Below are 20,470 nucleotides of genomic sequence, written 5' to 3'. Positions count from 1 at the left end.
CTGCCATGAAGCGCAATGCTGGCAGAATTACCTCACTTTCACCTGTCCTGTCATACAGGACAGGCTGTCGACATTTTATGGTGGTGGACAATATTCAGATATTCGAGAACTGCGTCATTTCCATATTTTGCACATACATTGCCATTCCCAATGTCCCATCACATTCCTGCTCTATGTGCACTGGGGTGGTGGATCCATTGTTTAAATTGTGACAGCCTACTCACTCTTGTGTCCCTTAGATACCTACCACTGCAGAGGAATCGGAGTAGAAGACAAGCCCCGTGTACAGACCCCTTGTGGACTTGGCTACACTGGAGGAAAGGCATATAATATTCACCTATAGCCTGGACAGGGCCACAATCACACAGCTATGTGTTCAATTGGAGCTGGATCTGATATAAGCTATCTGTCATCCCACTGGAATCCTCCCCCCAGTGCAGGTTCTATCAGTGCTCCATTTCCTGGCAACTGGTTCATTCCAAGTGACAGTGGGCTTGGCAGCAGAAATGTCACAGCCAATGTTATCAATTGTGCTGGCAAGGGTTTTGTCTGCCCTGATGAAACACATGTGCAGCTACATTGCTTTCCCTCAGGTGGAAGATTTGGCCACTGTGAAGGTAGGATTCTATGAAATGGGACATATACCCAACAATATTGGGGCGATTTACGGTACATATGCTGCATTTGTCCCCACCTCCCCCGCCAGAATGAACACAGGTGTCGGAAGAGTTTCCACTCACTCAATGTGCAAATGGTGTGCCTGACTGACCAGTACATCTCTCATATTACTGCCAAGTATCCTGGGTCAGTGCATAATGCCTTCATCCTGAGGACTAGCAGCATACCACATGTGATGGCACAACTACAGAGGCACAGGGTGTGGCTAATTGGTGAGGCTGAGTCCCCACCCAATGTATGTCAGTAAATGCCTTCTGGTGTTGACCCCATACCATTGTATACGACTAATGTTTGTCCTCCAATACTTGCAGGTGTCTCTGGCTACCCAAACCTATTGTGTCTCCTGACACTTGTGAGGAATTCCAGGACAGGGGCTGAAAACGTTATAATGATGCACATGGGCGAACCTGGAGAATTATTGAGAGGACCTTTGGCCTCCTGGAGGGCAGGTTCAAATGCCTCCATCTAACCAGTGGATCCCTGTGCTATTCACCTGAGAAGGTCTGCCTGATAGCAGAGGCATGCTGCCTGTTGCACAACCTGGCCCTCAGGCAACATATGCCTTATCTGCAGGAGGAGGAGACTGGAAATGCCCCTGTGGTAGCAGTGAACTCTGAGGACAGTGAGGATGAGGAGGCAAAGGATGAGGATGTGGACAACAGAACATCAGTTATACATTGATCTTTCCAATGACACACAGGTGAGACAGTGGAACTGACCATACCTCCGATTATTGATGTGTTCTGTGTGGCTGTAGCAGGGTGGCATTCACTACATTTGCATCTCTACCTACTGTCACCTATGTCTTCTCATTTTGCAGATGTTGGTGATATGACAACAGTGTACTGATGTGATGACTACAGACAGATACAGGTCTTAAAATGTATGCTATCACAGTGTTCAGATCATTTGCACAAGATGTAACTGTTTCTATAAATGCACATTTTCATCACATAAAACACTTTCACTTAGGTTGTGTTCAAGGGTGTTTATTGTAGTACAAAAAATTGACAGAAAAGTGCAATGGAATGGGGTTATGGTGGAGGTTAGTCCTGGGTATTTCCCAGTCTGTTTGTAGCACAGGTCCAGTGTCCAAGGGGCCATAGGAAGGGGAGCAAAGGCAGTTCAAAGTTCCCACTAGCTGTAGCAGAAGTGGTGGGCTAGTTAGTAGACTAGCTAGCGGTAGGGGCCCGCCTGGTGTGTTGTCCATTCCCTCATGATGTTGGCCATATCTGCAAGCACCCCTGCTTGGAGACCATGTTGGTGTTGAGGGCCTGCAAATCCTCCCTGATCCCCTGATGGTGTACCTCCTGCAGCTGCTTGTTTTCCTGCATATTGGTAAGGATCTGGCCCATCTTGACCTGGGATTGTTGGTAAGCCCCCAGGACATTAGTGAGTGCCTCCTGGAGAATAGTTCCCAGGACCTGTCCTCCCCCTGGCACACAGCGGTCCTCCCATTGTCCCTGTTCCCCTGTGCCTCTGTCCCCTGAACGGTGTGCCCACTGACCCCAGCTCCCTGATACTCTTTGGTGTCAGGTGTGGACTGGGGTCCCTATACAGGTGGGAACACTGCTGATTGACGTGTCCTGGGGACAGAGGTGTGGGGATGTTGGGTGGGTGCTGTGGTGTTGGATACTGATGGGGGAGGCTCTGTGGTGGACTATCAGTGGGCTGGGGTGGCCGACTGACCAGTAGTCCCTGATGAGCCAGGTGGTTCATCCAGAGTCTGAAGTCTAGAGTTCCTGTTATCACTGAGGGCATCTTCTGTTAGGGGACTGGTTAGTCGCAGCACCTTCTTGTCACTGAGATTGACTGGGGCACCTGTGGGGATGTAAGTGATGTATTGTACTTCATGTCTCCCACATATTGTACATCTCTTGCGTCCCCTCTATTGTTGCTGTTGCCCTGCCACCTTTGTTTGTGTATGGTGATGGATTGTATGATTGTTAGTGTTCCATGCTGTGCATGCTTTGGTGATGGGTGTCCATGCAGGGCTGAGAGGGCTGTCCATGCATTGGTATGGCATGCAGGGCTTGGCATTGGGGTTAGTCATATGTGCAGGTGCAGTGTGTGGGATGGAGTGGAGTGATGGGAGTGAGGGGGTCTGATGGCATGCAGCTATGGGGGGTGATAAGTAGCAAATATTGACTCACCAGTGTCCAGTCCTCCGGCTACTCCAGGGAGTCCCTCAGTATGCAGTATTGCCAAGACTTGCTCCTCCCATGCTGTGAGCTGTAGGGGGGAGGGGTCCACCGCCAGGCCTCTGGATGACGAGCTGGTGCCTTGCTGCCACGGAACGTACCTTCCCCGTAGGTTGTTCCACCTCTTCCTGATGTTGTTCCTTGTTCTTGGATGCTGTCCCACGGTGTTCACCCTGGCCACAATTCTCCGCCATAGCTCCATCTTCCTGGCAATGGATATTTTCTGTACCTGTGCTCCAAACAGCTGCGGCTCTACCCTAACTATTTCCTCGACCATGACCCACAACTCCTCATCTGTGAAATGGGGGTGCCTTGGTGGGGACATGAGTGTTGTGTGGTGTGTGTTGTGCAGAGGTTGTTAAGTGATGTGGTGGGTGTGGCATGTGGTGTGCATGACGGATGTATGGGTGTTTGTGGTATGTGTGTGTAGTTGTCTCAGTGGTCTTCCTGTTAGTCTTGTGGCACTTATTGGTATTCGTAAAGTGTGGTGTGTGATATGGGTGTGTGTTTTATAGTGCTAAGGGTGAGTGGGTATGGTGTGTGTATGAGTGTCAGGTGTGTGTGTTTAGTTTTGGCCAATGTTGTTTTGTTTTGTATTAGGGTGGTCATTCGGAGTGCGCCGGTGTGTACCGCCAATGGTTTACCACCTTTGAATGTCCGCTGTGGTGATTCGTGGGTCATTATGTGGTGGGCGTTGTTTTGTTGGTGTAACGGTATGGGTGTTCGTACTGCCACTTTAGCACTGACCTTTGGGCTGGAGGATTTGTGTTTGTGGCAGTATTCTGTCAGTATGTGTTATAATATGGTGAATGGATATTCACCACTGCGGCTGTATGTTGGCGGCCGTCACCGCAGCGGTAAGCTGCATTTACCGCCAATGTCATAATGAGGCCTTAATCTTTCAAAAATCATATCTCTGGTTCCTTTCACTGGGTTTTTGTCATTATGATATCATTTTAAAGATAAAAATCTATTACATTTCTATAAATTGGTGGAGGATTTTTATTGTGCTTTCTGCTTTATTTATTTACTGTTTTGTTAATATTACATGTTCTACACGCCATCTCATAAGTTAAGCCTAACTGCTCATTGCCATGCTAACAAGGGTTGAGCCAGGATTCATTTATTGAGTCCTTGTCTGGACTTAGTGGGGGTTTGTGGCCTATTGCTAAGTGTAGGTACTTACCTGCCCTTTCCAATAATCCATTTTCCAAAACTATCCGTACATTCATAAACTCTAGAGCATTCAGGTAACACATTAAGGCCCATATTTATACTTTTTTAGCACCGCATTTGAGTCATTTTCTGATGCAAAAGTGGTGCAAACTTACAAAATACAATTGTATTTTGTAAGTTTGGACCACTTTTGCGTCAAAAAATGATGCAAATTCAGTGCTAAAAAAGTATAAATATGGGCCTTAATGTTCTTGTATTTTGTAAGTTTGCACCACTTTTGCAACAAAAAATTAATCAAATGTGGCGCTAAAAAAGTATAAATATGGGCCTTAATGTGTTGCTTGAATGCTCTAGAGTTTATGAATGTTAGGATAGTTTTGGAAAATGGATTATTGCAGAGGGCAGGTAAGTACCTACACTTAGCAATAGCCCACAACCCCCCACTACGTGTATTTTGTAAGTTTGCACCACTTTTGCGTCAAAAAATTACGCAAATGCGGTGCTAAAAAAGTATAAATATGGGCCTAAGAGTGTCCGTTGGAAACCCCATGAACACGTGCAACAAGTTCTGACACAGTGGCACACAGTGTTCTGTGAGATGCACATATTTCGAATAGAATGAAATCTTTCTTTGGTTAGTCAGCAGAGCATTTTATGGGGCATGTACATTTTTTTATTAGGTGTGATACATCATTTAAACTTCTGTAGCTTGCAGTAGGCTAGTCCGACTTCCTAATTAACCCATCACCAAACGTTCTCTCCTGACTACTAATGTGTGTACTTTTTTCACACAAGGAAAGACGAGGAGGGTTTTAACCCCCATACTACCTCCCAAAATCAAAACTGTGAACACAAAAGTATGGGGGGTAATGAGAGGCGAGATCCCTAGTAAGTGTAATGTGATGAGGAACCTATTCTATCCTAATAGTGAGAGGCTCATATGCAACACACTCAAGGCCTGCCTGAGTTTTACTCAAATTTGGAAGTATCCTAAACTTTAAGGGCAACTAGCCGCGGGTTTGCAATAGGGGTGATGCTCCCTGTAATCACACATTCATCAAATGGAGCATCACCAAGTAACACCTTCTCCGGCCCCTGCCCAACTGCTTTTTTTTTTATGTACGTAACCGTTTTACAACTTGATAAGCAATGCATGTAAAATGTTAGCACTGATTTCTTGAAACAGATGCTAATGTCCATGCTCATTGTTGCGAGTGACAAACAGAAACATAAATGCACATTTGAAGACATTTTCTCAAATACCCATTCATTGACTGTGCTCTAAGTAGGTCCAGGTGCCTTGATGGCCAATAGAGGAGGTTTCAACTCCGTGGATCAAAGCTGCCAGATATTAACATCCGTCCGGTTCGCTGTCTGTTATAAGACCCACAAATTATTCAAGTTAGATTAATTTCACTTTATAAATTGGGCAGTCCATTTCGCAGCTGCATATTTTATTCTACGTTGTCATGTCCTAAACATTATCTGCAAGTGGATTCCAAGTGGGCTTCGTCCTGGGTTACATTTATAATGTATGCTGCCTGTGCCGCAAAGACTAGCTTATGCTGTGCACATTTCAGCTCCAACTCTCGTATTATGTTTTACAGTACCTCACTAATTATATTTTATATTGACTACTGCATTCTTCATGAAACTCTGGGCATATTTATAAGCCCCTAGTGCCACCTTGCGCCACATTAGTGTCATTTTCCTGCCACTAATGTGGCTCAATGTGGCCAAAAACCTCGCACCACTTTGTAACCTTTTGCATTACATTATACCTGCACCAGGCATAATGCATGCAAAGTGGATGTTTCGAGTTAGAGGTGGAAAAATATGGCGCAAGGAAATCTAAGAGAATTCCTTGCATGCATTTTTTACGGTACTTTTAATGCCTGCTTAGAGCAGGCATTAAAAGGGGATTCCATTATTTATAATGGGCCCCTATGTACTCTGCAGGAGTAGCGTCAATATTTTGGCACTACTCCTGCAGAGTATATCAATAGTGTCATGAAAAATGATGCTATTCTCACCTACCCTGCGCCATGGTGTGCTGTATTTTAAATGTGGTGTACACATGGTGGCGGTAGGGGGGCGGTAAAGAGCGCAAGAAACACTTTTCTTAAATATGCCCCTCGTTTTTTGCAGCCAACAACCTCTAGCCCGTGCTTTCTTAGCACTTGCTGTATTTTTCTCATTTTGGCATCAATGCTAGATGCACTTTCGGGGCATATTTATAAGCACCCAGCGCCACCTTGCGCCACTTTAGTGTCATTTTTTTTACGCTAATGTGGCCCAACTAGGCCAAAATCCTTGTGTCACATTTACAAAGTGGCACAATGCATTGCGCAGCTTTGTAACCCTTTGCACTACATTATACCTGTTCCAGGCATAATGTATGCAAAGGGGGCGTTCCCCTTTAAGGAGGACAAAAAAATGGTGCAGGGAAATCTAAAAGCTTTCCTTGCATCATTTTTTTACAGCACTCTTAACGCCTGCTCAGAGCAGGCATTAAAAGGGGGCTTCCATTATTTAAAATGTGTACTCTGCAGGAGTAGCTCCAGTATTTTGGCACTACTCCTGCAGAATACATCAATAGCGGCATGAAAAAGGACGCTATTCCCTCCTACCCTGTGCCAAGGTGCCCCATATTTTAAATACGGCGCACACATGGTGGCAGTAGAAAGGCAGTAAAGGGTGCAAGAAAAGTGGCGCTGCACACAGTGCAGTGCCACTTTTCTTAAATATGCCCCTTAATCCCCCGTGTTATAGACCAACATGGATGGTGCCATTTGTCACGTGCCTCTGTCCTTGCTTTCCTACTAAGGCTTCACATTGTGCTTTCTCCCCACTTCCAGCCTGAATATCTAGTTATTTTAAAATCCGGCAGACTAGAGCTCTCTGCCCTGCTCTCTTCCTGCCCTGCTTGTCCGAGGCCACTCATCATCCCTTCTCTATACTCTTGGTCCTTTTCTTCCACAGGGCCATGTTCTTAACCACACATCGCACGCCCTCTAACTCACACCCCTTCCTCTTTTCACTTCCCAGCTCCATATCCGTTTTCCCTTTTCAGGTACATATTCTACACTTAAGTGAGATCAACAAACATCGAAGGTTTATATAATTTGGGCAAACATCGATTCTCTCAAGTTAGAAGCAAGATGCCATATATCGCTACATTTCAGTTCTACGTGCCTTGAAGAGTTTGTCCCCTATGAGTCTAAACAAGACATACCAATGATTCTAATGTATCCAATGCTCACACACTTAACTGCACATTTCCTGGATAACAAATACAACATGCAGATGTGCCCTTTGAAAGCAGCCGGAGAGGGCCTCGTGTTGAAAAAACAAGGTAAATCGTCTGTTCCATATTATTATTACAGTTCAGCACCTTTTCCTCCATATTGACATATTTCAATATGAAAGAGAAATTCAAAGTTAAAATGTGTAAAGCATCTCCTAGTGCCAGTCTGTTTCCCATTATTGTCTTCACCCCCCTCCACTGTCAAATTTCCAAAATGGTAACAATATCTAATAATATTTCAAAGACTGAATAACCTTTCTGAAATCAAACCAGGACCCACGTTCTCCTTAGCAGCATCAGTTACTTAAATGCCCTTCAGATGTGATGGGGAGGAGATTGCACGTCATTGAATAGCCAATGATCGTGAGCTCCTTAGGCACTAATTTCTCTCAAGTCATCCTACAAAGTAAGCCTATATATGTACACACAACAGTTGGAAGAAACTGGTTTGGTACAATTAGGATAACAGTATATATGCCCTGTTTGCACACCCTGGACATCGTCAGAGTAAATAATTAACAATAAATCCCCTCTAACCGTTCCCCTCGTTTTATTTGGCGAAATATTGCTTTTGTTTAAGAATATTAACAGAGAAATCAATATATCAGTTTCCATGAAACCCTGTTCATTATTTAAAAGCAATACCTAGAAAAAGAGTTAAACAATGTTACAATAAAACATGAATATATTCGAGTAAAAATATTATCACATTAAATGAAACACATTCTTTGACAACATCGGCATTTGTGGATTTTCATTTAAACACGCACATCTATATATATATATGTTTATATATATGTGTGTGTGTGTGTGTGTGTGTGTGTGCGCGTGTGTATAAATATATAAACACACACATATATATATATATATATGCAAAAGAGGGTACCTAGAATTAGAAATTAAATCAAGATTATAACAGAACAGAGGTTGAAAAGGTCTGCCTGTGTGCCTGAGGAAAAGCTGCTTCCTCCCAGTAGCCACAGTGCCACGCAGCAATTAATAGTACATGTCAAAGGTGTTCCTTTCTCCTTACAAAGGTCTAAGGGCCTGATTATAAGTCGGCGGTCTCAAGACTGACATACTCGTGGTGGTGGTCGGACCACCACGGCTGCAGCAGTCCAACCCCACATCACAACCCTGGTGGTCGGACTGTCATCTCTGCCAGGATCTCTGATCCAGACGGGCTAACAGCGGTTTTGGTTGTGATCAGCTGAAGTCAGCACCACCCTGCTGATTACAACCATGTTCTCTACCAGCCATAAAAAGGCTGGTGGAGAACAAGTGCTGGCGGCCACGGAGGGGGCCCCTGCACTGTCCACAACATTGTCATGGGCAGTGAAGAGGCACTCCTCCCCAGCATGTCGTAATGTGCACTGTCTGCTAAGCAGACAGTGAGCATTCCGAGGGTGCTGGTCGGCCCCCCTGTGCGACGGTATTGAACTTGGCTCCATGTGGAGGCGCATACAATGCCACTCTACGTTTTCCTTGAGCTCACCGGCAGATTTACGCTGATCAGACCAGTGGATTATAGGGCAGGTGGGTCGACCGCCAGCTCCACTGCAGTCTCCTCAACACGGGTCTAGCGGTCACGTTTTCTGACCACTGAACTCCTAATCAGGCCCTAAAACAGATGAAAAAGCCACAAACAGTCAAAAAAACTTCCTTGGAAAATCTTATTCCAATGGTTTGAAAACAAAAATTAATACTCAAGTTATTTGCAAGACACCAAAGTCTGCCTAAGAAGAAAGGAACAAGAAAGAGTATACCCTGGAGTAGATTCAGTAGAAGTTTAACTGGTAGAAGGGCAAATCTAGGACAAAATTAGTGAAGATGAGGAAGGGGTGATGAAAGTGACAAAAATAAGGGAACTTAGGGCCAGATGTACAATGGTCAGGTTTTGTGACTCGCAAATTGCGAGAGTTAGCGACTCAGTGTCTGAGACACTGTTAGAGATTGCCAAATGGGTTGCAAGTGACCTGCCTTTTTAATATTCATGAGGAAGGTCACAGTTTGAAACCCATTTGGGAATGGCCACAGGGATGATGGACTGAATATTGAATTATGCACCACTTAGTTGCCATTTAGGATTGCTTGATTGATCTGGACACATTAGGGTGGCCTGCCACTATCTCCTACTGTCGCCTTCGCTTTCTTCCCCCTGCTTCGATAAACCTTGACTGTACACTAATTAATATAAAAAGTAGATTCTTAGGCTCACCCCCTTGAATCCTACACTTGATTGTCCTGCATTAATTGTATTGGTTCAAAGAAGACACGTTCCCACTGCGTCTTCAAGATCTTCCCTTTGATTATCAGTGTAACATTTACCTTAGTTGTAAGTAAAATAAATTCTGAAGTACAGATCTAGCCTCAGGGGCAGCAAAGCCTTCGGGCCTGATTTAAGGAAAATGGTTCTGAGTGCAGCACCACTAGCCATGTGTCCTTTAGTGCCCCCCTAGAGCCACCATGTGTGTGGCGTATCGAAAATACGGCACACCATGGCAGTAGTTAGGGGAAATAGCATCAAAATTGTTGACGCTAGTTCAGAGCTTTGCAGGATTAGTGCCAAAAATGTTGACGCTAATCCTGCAATGCCCATTGAGGCCTATTTTAAATAATGATGTGCCTCCTTCTAATGCCTTCTGAGCAAGCATTAAAAATGCTGAAGAAAATGACCAAAGAAATCTTTTAGATTTCTTTGTGCCATTTTTTGCTCCCCCCCTTAACAGGGGAATGCTCCTTTTGCAGATATAATGCCTGGCACATGCATAATGTAGCGCAAAGGGTTAAAAAGTGGTGCAATGCATACACTGCGCCACTTTGTAAATTGGGCGTAGTGATTTGGCCTAGTTAGGCCACATTAGTGTAACAAAAAAAGAAACAAATGTGGTGGAGTTGGAGGAGGGAGTTGCAGCCATGCACAAAAAAATGGTGTGAGTGAAGACTTTCTCATTTCTGAATGTGACCGTCATTGGCTTAGTTCCAAATTGTTACGCTATGCAGTTTGCAGAGCCTCAAGCCCAAGGGTTATTGTTTCAAGTTAGTTGCTGCTGAAACTGAGGTCGCTTTTTATGTGAGTACAGGCACCTGAAACTTGCAAGTGTTTTTTGTTTGTGCGTGGAAACCTTGTGTAGTTTACCATCAGAGTATTGTTGTCAAAATATTATCAGACATAAACATCAAGTCCTATGCATCATTTACATAAATATTGCCCGATTAGAGTGAATAATATGGAATTTGCACTCAGTGAAAATATATATTTTTAAATAGTGTTTACTACTTAACTTGTATGTTAGTCAATATTTGTGCAATAATATTTTTTCATACATTCTTCCGCAGAGTAATTCATCGTTCGTTTGGTAACTGCATGTAAAATTATTCTTGCCTAGATGGTCCCTCGTTCTAAATTCCCAATAACTAACAATATCCTGTTGTGTTGATATGCACTGATGTGCTTTGCCTAGTGTTCAATGTTAAATATTGTATATTCTGCACTTATTATGTCTTGAGCGGCAGAATTCCATTGTTATCAGTTACTTGTGCTAAAAACCTCTTTTATCTGCATTTCTAGATTTCTGTAGCTTCTGTAGTTACAACGGATATGTTTTGTACCAGGTGTGATAAATACTACCTATTATGAGTTTCTGGAGAATAACATGCAGATTTTGGTGCTTATCATAACCAGACTCGCATAGTGCGGGAAATGCTGTTCATTATTTCTCTGTTAAAATCCAACAGGTTTGACATGCTGAAATTTAACAATAGGTAAGTTAATGCCTGCACCTGGGGTTGAAAAGCAGGGATCTAATCGTAATCAAGGCCTACATTTTGAAAATGACGTGTATGCAATATTAAAGCATGGGAAAAATCCCAATGTTCAAGTGAAATCCTAACTTGCACTGAACAATATGAACTCCGAATATTTTATATACTTTTTTTCGAAGAAATAGGAGAAGGTCATGTGACAAAAGTCTTCAAAACTTTGCACATTCTTTGCCACTTTCTGCCATTAGTCTTTGTGTAAATCACTTCATGTCTGTGGTGAGGCTTGTAAATAAGGATATTTAAGTGCATTCTTTTGCTGTTTGTAAAAATACGTTTTTTGGTGATATTGCAAGTTCTAATATTAGTGCATTTTCACTAAAAATTGGGTTTTCTGGTGCTGCCCTTGTGAAAGCTGCTAATTTCATTGAGGCATGTAAATATGTCAAACGCAGCCTTGGACTGTTCCAGCTGGCTCCATGACTTTGTTGTTCTTTCCAGGACCAGCCAAATGTAAAATATTAATGGAATCTGACAGTAACATTGTGCCCAGAACAAAATACCGTGTCCTTTCTAGTGGGTATATTATTTATCCAGGTGGGTCCTGTGCTGACATGGTCATTCTGAAGCAGTCTGACTTCTCCTGTTTCCATGCTTGACAACATTAGAAGTGTTCACAAGCTGGTTCACTTCAAATGTGAAGAGCTCCCAAATTCCATATGTATGGCGTTTAGTGTCTGAGGGCACTGGTCAGACCAGGCCAAACTCAAATTTGTTACAATTTGATTTGATGGGATGTTGGTACACGATGCTCCACCTTTCTTAAATTTGCCCCTAAATTTTCTTCACTAAGTTTGTCAGTCATCCGGGAGGAGGATACAACTACTCACTGAAAACCCTTTGTGTTTTGGACCCCATGCCCTGCATGGAACATGAGCGGTATCTTTTGAGTGAGGCCTGGGTTGTGTAGGATGCAGGATGTACTACAACCGTGTCCAGCGCAACTATGATAAATGCAAAAAATATTAAGTGGGAGTGGGGCATGCTGAAAGCCATAGACAGTGTAAACAACAGGCACTTGGAGATTTGTTCAGAAACAATAAACAAACAGAGGAGCGAACTATGCATCCAGGAGCTTTAAATCTTTCAACCTCCTGTCTAGGAGGATTATTAGCTGTTATAGTAAAGCCGGCGCTGAACAGCTGCGCCCACTTGAACCACCCTCTTTGACTCTAGATTAGCTCAATTCACTTTACTGGTGAAGGCTGTAAATATTTACCTCTTTTCTAAAGTTATTGCTGTAAGCAAACTGATCCCCCTAAACCAGCTCAAATAATGATTCCATTAACATCAATTCACCAAAATGCCAGGGGTAGCGGAAGTGACATCACACACCATTTGAACTTTACTTTCACTCACACACACACATGCTTTCACATTTACACACACATAAACACACCAGCTCTCACATAAACAGACTCTCACACGCAAGCACACACACAACATATATTTAAAAGCAATTTTTTCTTACCTTAGCTGCCAGGGAGGCCGTATTCCAGCCAATCTTACTCCTTTCTTTATTACACTAATAGTGTAATGTATCATTCACTATTAATGGAATAAAACAGTGGCAGAAAACATGCAAAGTGGAGCCCCAACCCACATCTATGAAGTTGAGCTGCTCTCATGTTCATGGCACAGAATGTGTCACCTCTAAGGCCGGGAGTTGCAAAGGCAGTACCAGGGGTCACAAGGGACACGCCAGGGGTCGCACCTGCGACCCCTGGCGACCCTTAAAGACCTCCATGAATGATTCCCAGAGCTTAAGGAAAATTCACCACCCAATTGTTTTGGGCTGCTGGGCTTCATTGTGGTCTACGAAACAGAGACAAGCATTGGCAATGCCAATAGGTTTCGCCTATGCGAGACCTATTGGCGTAGAAATGTATTTAGTTATATTGCACAGCAGCATGGGCTGCTGTGCCACATGTCTAAAGTAAACAAAAACAAAGCACTATGGCCAGCGCTGACCATGTCTTAGAGTTTTTTTTGTTTTCTTTAAGCCATGTTGCAAAGCAGCCCGCACTGCTGCAAAACATCATAAAAAATATCAACAAATTGAAATAGATCTGCAAGAGCTATTTTGCTTTGTAAATTTTTTTTGTGGTGGACACGAGGGCCAGACAGGGTATTAAAAAAGAGATATCTTTAACAAGCCACACAAGTGAGGTGCAGGGGAGTAGGGAGAGAGCATCAAGAACAGACAGCAGGGGGTGGGAAGGTGTGACCACTAGGGAAGTGCAGGGAGCAACAACAGGAAGTGGAGGGGAGAGGTGGGAGGAAGCACCAACAATGAACAGTGGGAGAAAGGGGGATGGAGTTAGGAAATCTTCACAAGGGAGCAGGAAGAGGGCAGGATACACATTGCAGAGACATGCACTCGTTGCGAGTGTGCATGTAAAAAAAAAAAGTACCTGCAGCCAGCGAAAAGATATTGACCACAGACAGGAACTGTAGTTAGTCCATTCTCCATGGCAGGGACAGAAACCTGTAGCCCAGGAGACTGCAGGAAGCACAGGAAGCAGTTGATCAAGAAGAAGCAAGGAAACAAGAGCAAAGTGCAAACCAACCAAAGCTAAGTAATAATAAGTAAGGGACGGGCTCTAAGCCCCTTTAACCTTTTTTTTTGCATTACAAGAGGATAAAAATGTGTGCTTTAGCAAAGAGCTGTGAGTCATGCTGGCTGTCGGAGTGTTTCTTAGGTAGTCCTTCGGAGACTTCTGGTGATCATGGGAAACACATGGCGAGAAACTCAAGCAGGTTAGGAAACAATGATGATGAAGGAGGATGTAGGGAAAATTGAATGAGAGAATATAATGTGATGTTGTTTGTAAGTAGGGTAAGGCTACATGTACTAAGATTAGAAATAGTGATTTCCTAATTGTGATTTCCTGTGAACCACAATTAGAAATCGCTATTTCTAATGTATGAAACTCTTTTGAGTTTAATTTGTGATTCCTAGTGGATTGCAAATAGATGCACCTCATGAATATTAATGAGGTAGGTCACAATTTGAGATCCATTAGGAATTGCAGCCATCAGAGGGATGGTGGTCTGCTGGGGGCAGCAGTCCACCATGTCTGTGGTTGCTTTTAAATAAAGAAATCTTTTTTTTTTTATTTTTTTTATGTAATCTATTTTCCTTAAAGGGAAAATGGGATGAGTTTAATGAGAAAAAAAGAAACTTTGAAGTTTCATTTTTAAAAGTAGACGGTGGTCCAGGAGATCACTGCCTGTTCCTAAAAATATTTGTTTCCTATTCTCAAAATGAAGGTGTCCCCTTCTCATTTGCGAATGGGTTACCACCTCCTTCAAGAAGTCGGTAAAATATGAATGTTTTGCAATCGTATTTCGGTCAGAAAACATTCATACATCCCATTCAATTTCAGTATTTGGAAAGGACTCCCTAAACACCCCTTCCCAATACCAAATCACAAAACCCAAATGGGAAGAATCTGAATGATGATCATTTGCAGTAGCCAGAAACGTTGTCTGTCATGAATCTGACTAAAGACTGGAATATCTGAGCATCACAGAACCTTGCAGAGCCTGAAAGACACCCTAAAATACATTCTGTCAGCCATCTGTATGGAGCCACAGTGCTCTGTAGCAGAAAACAAGCTTTGGCTTTACACTATAGTATACTCCTGTTCCCCATTTTATCCTGTGTGCAGCCCTTCATCCAGACTACCAAAGCCTATATCTTTGAGAAGGGGTGGGTCTACTTAGCTTTGTTTTCTTTGCTACACACGTTTTCAAAATGTGGTGTTATTTTAAAATGATTACTAGTGAAAAGATAATGGACACAAATTCATACAGGCCCATCAGCCAAACAGACACAGGAATAACTCTTTTGCCATCATCACCATGAAATATTTCCAAGAATGGAAAGACGACAAAGACATCCTTTCCATATATCCAGTTAGATTAGAGTAGGTCACTCCACCATCGACAATGCCAATATTCAGAAACACCTGATTATTGATTATACGTATAAAATAAGGGGTTCTTCTGTGCTGCTTTTCTAGATTTCTCATCGCCACTGACAGGAACACTCTGTGGTTAAACAACAGGTCTATATTCATATCCAGGAGAACTCCTTGGTCCTCACCCACCTCCTTTTAGGTCTCTCGCTATATCCCAGCTGCACTGCACTGCAGTCTTTGTTAGGAAATTAAACAAATCAGCGTGTTTATTCTCAGAGTCTTTTCCTATTGAGGAAGGACACTGCATTAAAACATTGACTGGATTTCGTCCAGGCACAATTGACCGTTGACCTGGTGACCTTCTTAGTATCTGGGAAACCAAGAATACACTTTGTTAAGCTAACTCCGAGCAGAGGTACATTGTGTGATTTTCCTCTTACAGCAGTTGACACTCAGAATAGACATTCAAACTACAGTGAACATAGAAAATGGTAAAACATTATGTAGTACCTTTGCACGTCTATGTTCTCTTTCAAACCACAACAGGTGAAGCAAAAGTGTTTTTAGCATTGGAAACTCAGTTGAAACATAGCACCTATCCTTCCCAAATACAAATTGCATCCAAAATGTAGAAAAATGATCAGTCTTTACAATAAGGCAATGACCAACAGTGCTGGAACGCTACTTCTGTGCAATTACCAGACTGAAATCAACCAGAAAGTTACAGCCTTCTTAAAGACAGTTGAGAAAAATCAGAAAATCCCAAATCTTGTTTCAGTCTCGTCCATGTTGGACAAACCAGGGACGGCACTAACCCTAACTTTTGATAAATGTGCCACACAGTATCACAGGCAGACGCATGACTAGAAACTGCGATAAGAAATTAAATCTTCGCCAAACTCTTGCCCCCAACCCAAAACCTGTCATTTTTATTCATACTATTCACCCATGGGCTTCTAGAACACTGATAGAATGACCTCTGATCCCATTAGTGATTGGAACCCACGGAGAACTTGGCAGCCAGACTATACCTACACCTCCCACACAGAATTTACATCACAACACACTTCAGGGAAGTACACTGGCTCCCCCATACACAGAAGTGCTCAGTTCAAGTTTCTCACACAAACATTCAAGGCACTATACAACTCAAGTTCCACCTGTCTGAGCAGTCGTATTTCCTTCTACCGACAACCTAGATACCTCTTCTCTGCAGGACACCTACTCGTACACATTTGAATGCATACACAGAACCAGAGTAGGAGGAGGGGCATTCTCTTATGGCCCTCCAGTGTGGAACAGCCTCCCAATCCACATCAGAGCCTCCTCCAAGCTTTTTAAATTCCACAACAAGCTTAAGATCTGGCTTTTCATATAATCAAGCTAGCATATCCAGGACTATGTACACCTTTTAAATGGTCATTTTTTAGTTTTAGAAGATGGAGACGCTGAAGATGGTTCAGACACATAAAATTAATGTGTCTCTTTGTCCCCGAACATCCCAGTCAGCCGTCACCAATATAAAAACATTCTGCTGCACACTGCCCTGGCCTCTTTGTCTCTGAGATCAAAATATATACATTTGTTTTGTACTCGTGTATTGGAATGAGTGTGGGCGAGTAGGGCTTCCCTGAGGACCCTAATTTTCCTAAGTTTTTTTCTTGGAGAAAGGCACAGTGGGGTTCAAGGAACCTGCTACAGAGGGTACTAAAATACAGACCGAGAATGTTTCGGGTTCCATTCTAAATCAAAAGTGCAATAAAATATTTTATGAAAAGGATGAGTGTCTGTGCCCTATTTCAGAGAGGAGGTAACATAGGCTTTGCATCAATACCTCGTCAGGGGTAGTAATTGCTATGCACTATATAAATGCAAATTAAATTTAATGAATGAGTGTTTCTGAAAGGAACAGGGAGAACTGGATGGAAATGCTCGAATCAGTCTTAGCCATAATTAACACTGACCCTGCACTTGAAGGGCACCCCAGTATGAACTGCTATGCGTGCCTTCTGCATTGAAGTAATACAGAACACATGTTGACAGTACTAATATCAAAGGCACCAGCAATAGGACAACATAAAGGTATACCTTGCTGGAGTGTAGCTTTTTATAATAAAAATGTACATGAAATGCTTGCAAATTAATGTACACTGATGCTGCATAGAAAATGTATTAATGTGCTTTTAATATACGCGTGTGAAATGTGCCCACTGGAAGTGGCAACCAATGTATACAATGATTAATGAAATTGATCGATAATGAATTACTAATGTACTAATGTATGATTCTGTATTATTATTAAGAATTATATGTTAAGGTTTTGCTAAATTAATCACTAGGCCTTAGTTAGCAAGAGTCGGGGCCTAGCTGTCTTGTCTCATATTAAATGTGTTTTTTCTAACGTGCAATGTGCAGACTTACTGAAGGACATGAAGCCGTACTTTTCCAGAAGCTAGAAGATGTGTGTAACCATAGTAAATTCTTTCTCAAGGGACTTGACTTGCTCAAGGAGACATTCTTGCTGAATGCAACAGTGTAAATTCGCAACAGATACAAGGTCGCCTGAACTGGTAAAAACAATGGAACTACTAACTGAGCGGTGGAAGTAACTTTTTCGCACCTGACATTCTATCCGTTGGAGACGTCAATTACAGGAGCCAATAAACTATGTGAGAACTGTTTTAAGTGAAAATTCAAGTAAGGTGACCAGCCGATCATTGGATGGAGATAATGATGTACCAAATTTTGCCCAATTGGAAATTAGGAGACTGTACAACAAGATTAATATAATACCATGTCACAAGGAGAAATCAGCCATTACGAGCCTAGCCTAGCCATTACGTGCCATTCTTTGCCATTACCTAGCCACTTTGCCATTCTGTCTTAAAGACTTTGCTGTTTGACTTTTCAAACTATACTCATCCTTGCCTTGCCCGATTCATACTTTTCCTCCTTATGAGGGAAGTGTTCCTTATTGCCCTGTCCTGCTGAACTTTGCTGCTTATCCTGGCTGATGGCGAATCAACTGATGTCCTGAGGATGAAGACTGACTCTGTATGCTGTCTCATTACGGAGGGTAACTATATGATAACGAAATTGTAATTGTCTGTTTGCCTTTTCTTTCTAGGTACCAACTGCTCCTTTTTTTAAAGAGACCATAGGTAGATGATTTCTAAATTTGCGTTACTAAATTGTTTTGCATGAAGCCCAACATGCTAATGCTCATCCGAGGTTAGTTAAGGGGTTCACTAAACGGACGCAAATAGACAAATGACTGAATCTATGCTTTGTTGAATAATCCCCTAATGATACTCTGCTAAAGTTGATCCATGTTGACGTCGTGCTTTGTTCTGATGTTCATGATCTTTGCTTTGATGAAGTCATATTCAAGCTGCCATATTGTGACATTGTTGATGTGTTTTCTGGTATTGAGACTAATAAACTTACTTAAATATTATAAATCTTACTAAATTCTGTGTGGTTATTCATGGCTGAAAGGTCATGGGTGTTTTCGATTCTTATTAATGTCACCAACTAATTTGATTGATTCGTTATTGAGAATATTGATGAGGTTATTGATCTATTGATTGACATACTGATTAGTTATCTCGTCCTCAGGTGTCTCCAATCAGGGTCAAAAGATTCATTGGCCTAAAACGAGTCCCAGAGTAAGTAAATTACCGAGGTCGGGACGCATTATCAACCTGCGCCACCTGGGGTGACAGCCTTTGAGAAAACGAAATGAGTGTAAATGCACAAATTAGTCTTCTACTGTTAATTTTGGCAGTTACAATTCATCATGTTTTTACAGTAATTTGACAATTATAGGGATAAAAAACTTCATGCAAAAAAGTGTAGACCGTCGCTCAAAGAGGATCATATAGTCTAATCTGTAAGGCTATAAACTCTCAACAGAAAGACGAGAAGCCATAAATAACAGTCAATTTTGGTTTGATAACAACATTTGTGATCATTGATATCATGCTGTGTTGTGGGTCGCTCTGAGTGACTCAGGTATTCCAGATATGGCTCCCACGTACATTGACTAACAAAGTTTTAAACTGCAGCAAGTGCTTATTTTGAGCTGCTGGTTGCTGGTGGGGGACACTGACACTCATTTTCTGAGACCACTCATATTTGTCTTCATCAGACATTTTCCCAAGAACAAAAGAAGGAAAAAACACGTGGGGAAGAATTAGTAAGGAAAAAAAAAACATCACAAATGGAGGGAATTTAAGAGGCTAGAGGTGGATTCAGGATCAGGTAACCCTGGTATTCACATTTAAAAGCGCCTGTCGGGCTTCTGAGCCGCGCTTTGGGCAGCTGCACTCATTATTTTTCAAATAAAGCACTGACTGCTTCTCACTAGCGATGGCCAAGAAGCTTAAAACACTTCTAGTGAGCAGTACTTTAAATGGGCAGGTACTGTCTGGTACTGAGTCCCTGCACTTCTTCAATTTGATATGCAGATTACCTGTACTTCTCAGCACTCCTACAGTACATTTAATGGGAGAGTACCGACACTTCTCAGGAGCAAACAGGTACTCTATATTGTAAGTACCTGAACTTGTTTATTTCCATTTAAAGCACTGCTAGTGATATTGTGCTCATGTTCTATAGGGACACAGACTAGCAGTTTAGGATAGGCTATCCTTTTTCGGGACGTTGTACTACTGATTTTATTATCCGTGTCTGTAATGACGAACGTGAGCTAAAAAGCAATGATGGAATGGCAATCCACCTGAGTAATTATCAAGAGTTCAGAATGTATCAAAATTTCACTCAGTCATTTTTATGCTGCCACCAAATTAAGCGTTCTTTTCGCTTATTAGTCATGAGAAAATGAGTGATCACACGCTTTCTGTTTTTACTGTTTGTCCACAAATGGACGACTTATTTTCAGCAGGTGTCATCTGGCGAAATCTGAATGGGGAAAAGTAATGGGTCCAACCAAGCCGTACTTGTTTTTAGGCTCAACAGACGCCATTACCTGTGCTGTGCTAAATTGTGGAACTCAGGTGTCACAAGTCTGATTGGATCAGAGTTTTACCACCCATTTGAGTTTTCTGCAGGTGAATGTAAAAATTTAAATTATGCAGATACCCAATGAAAAGATATGGTAAATACGAATTTTGATGTGGAAAACACCCAAATCCTCATGTTAGTCCACATTTCAATGAGGCAAACAAATAATAGGTGATATTTAGAGCTCCAGTGCATTGATATTTAACTGGTATGATAAAAAGCACGTTACTCTGAGGAGCTCATAAGCAATAGGAATGGTTGATAAATTGGAATTGGCCGAATTTTGGCCACTCTACTTTACACTTCTAACATGGAGCTCTAGCCAAATTCCTCCA

Source organism: Pleurodeles waltl, chromosome 6 (genome assembly GCF_031143425.1).
Source record: "Pleurodeles waltl isolate 20211129_DDA chromosome 6, aPleWal1.hap1.20221129, whole genome shotgun sequence".
In the NCBI taxonomy this organism is placed as follows: Eukaryota; Metazoa; Chordata; class Amphibia; order Caudata; family Salamandridae; genus Pleurodeles; species Pleurodeles waltl.
This window is presented reverse-complemented; position numbering follows the sequence as displayed.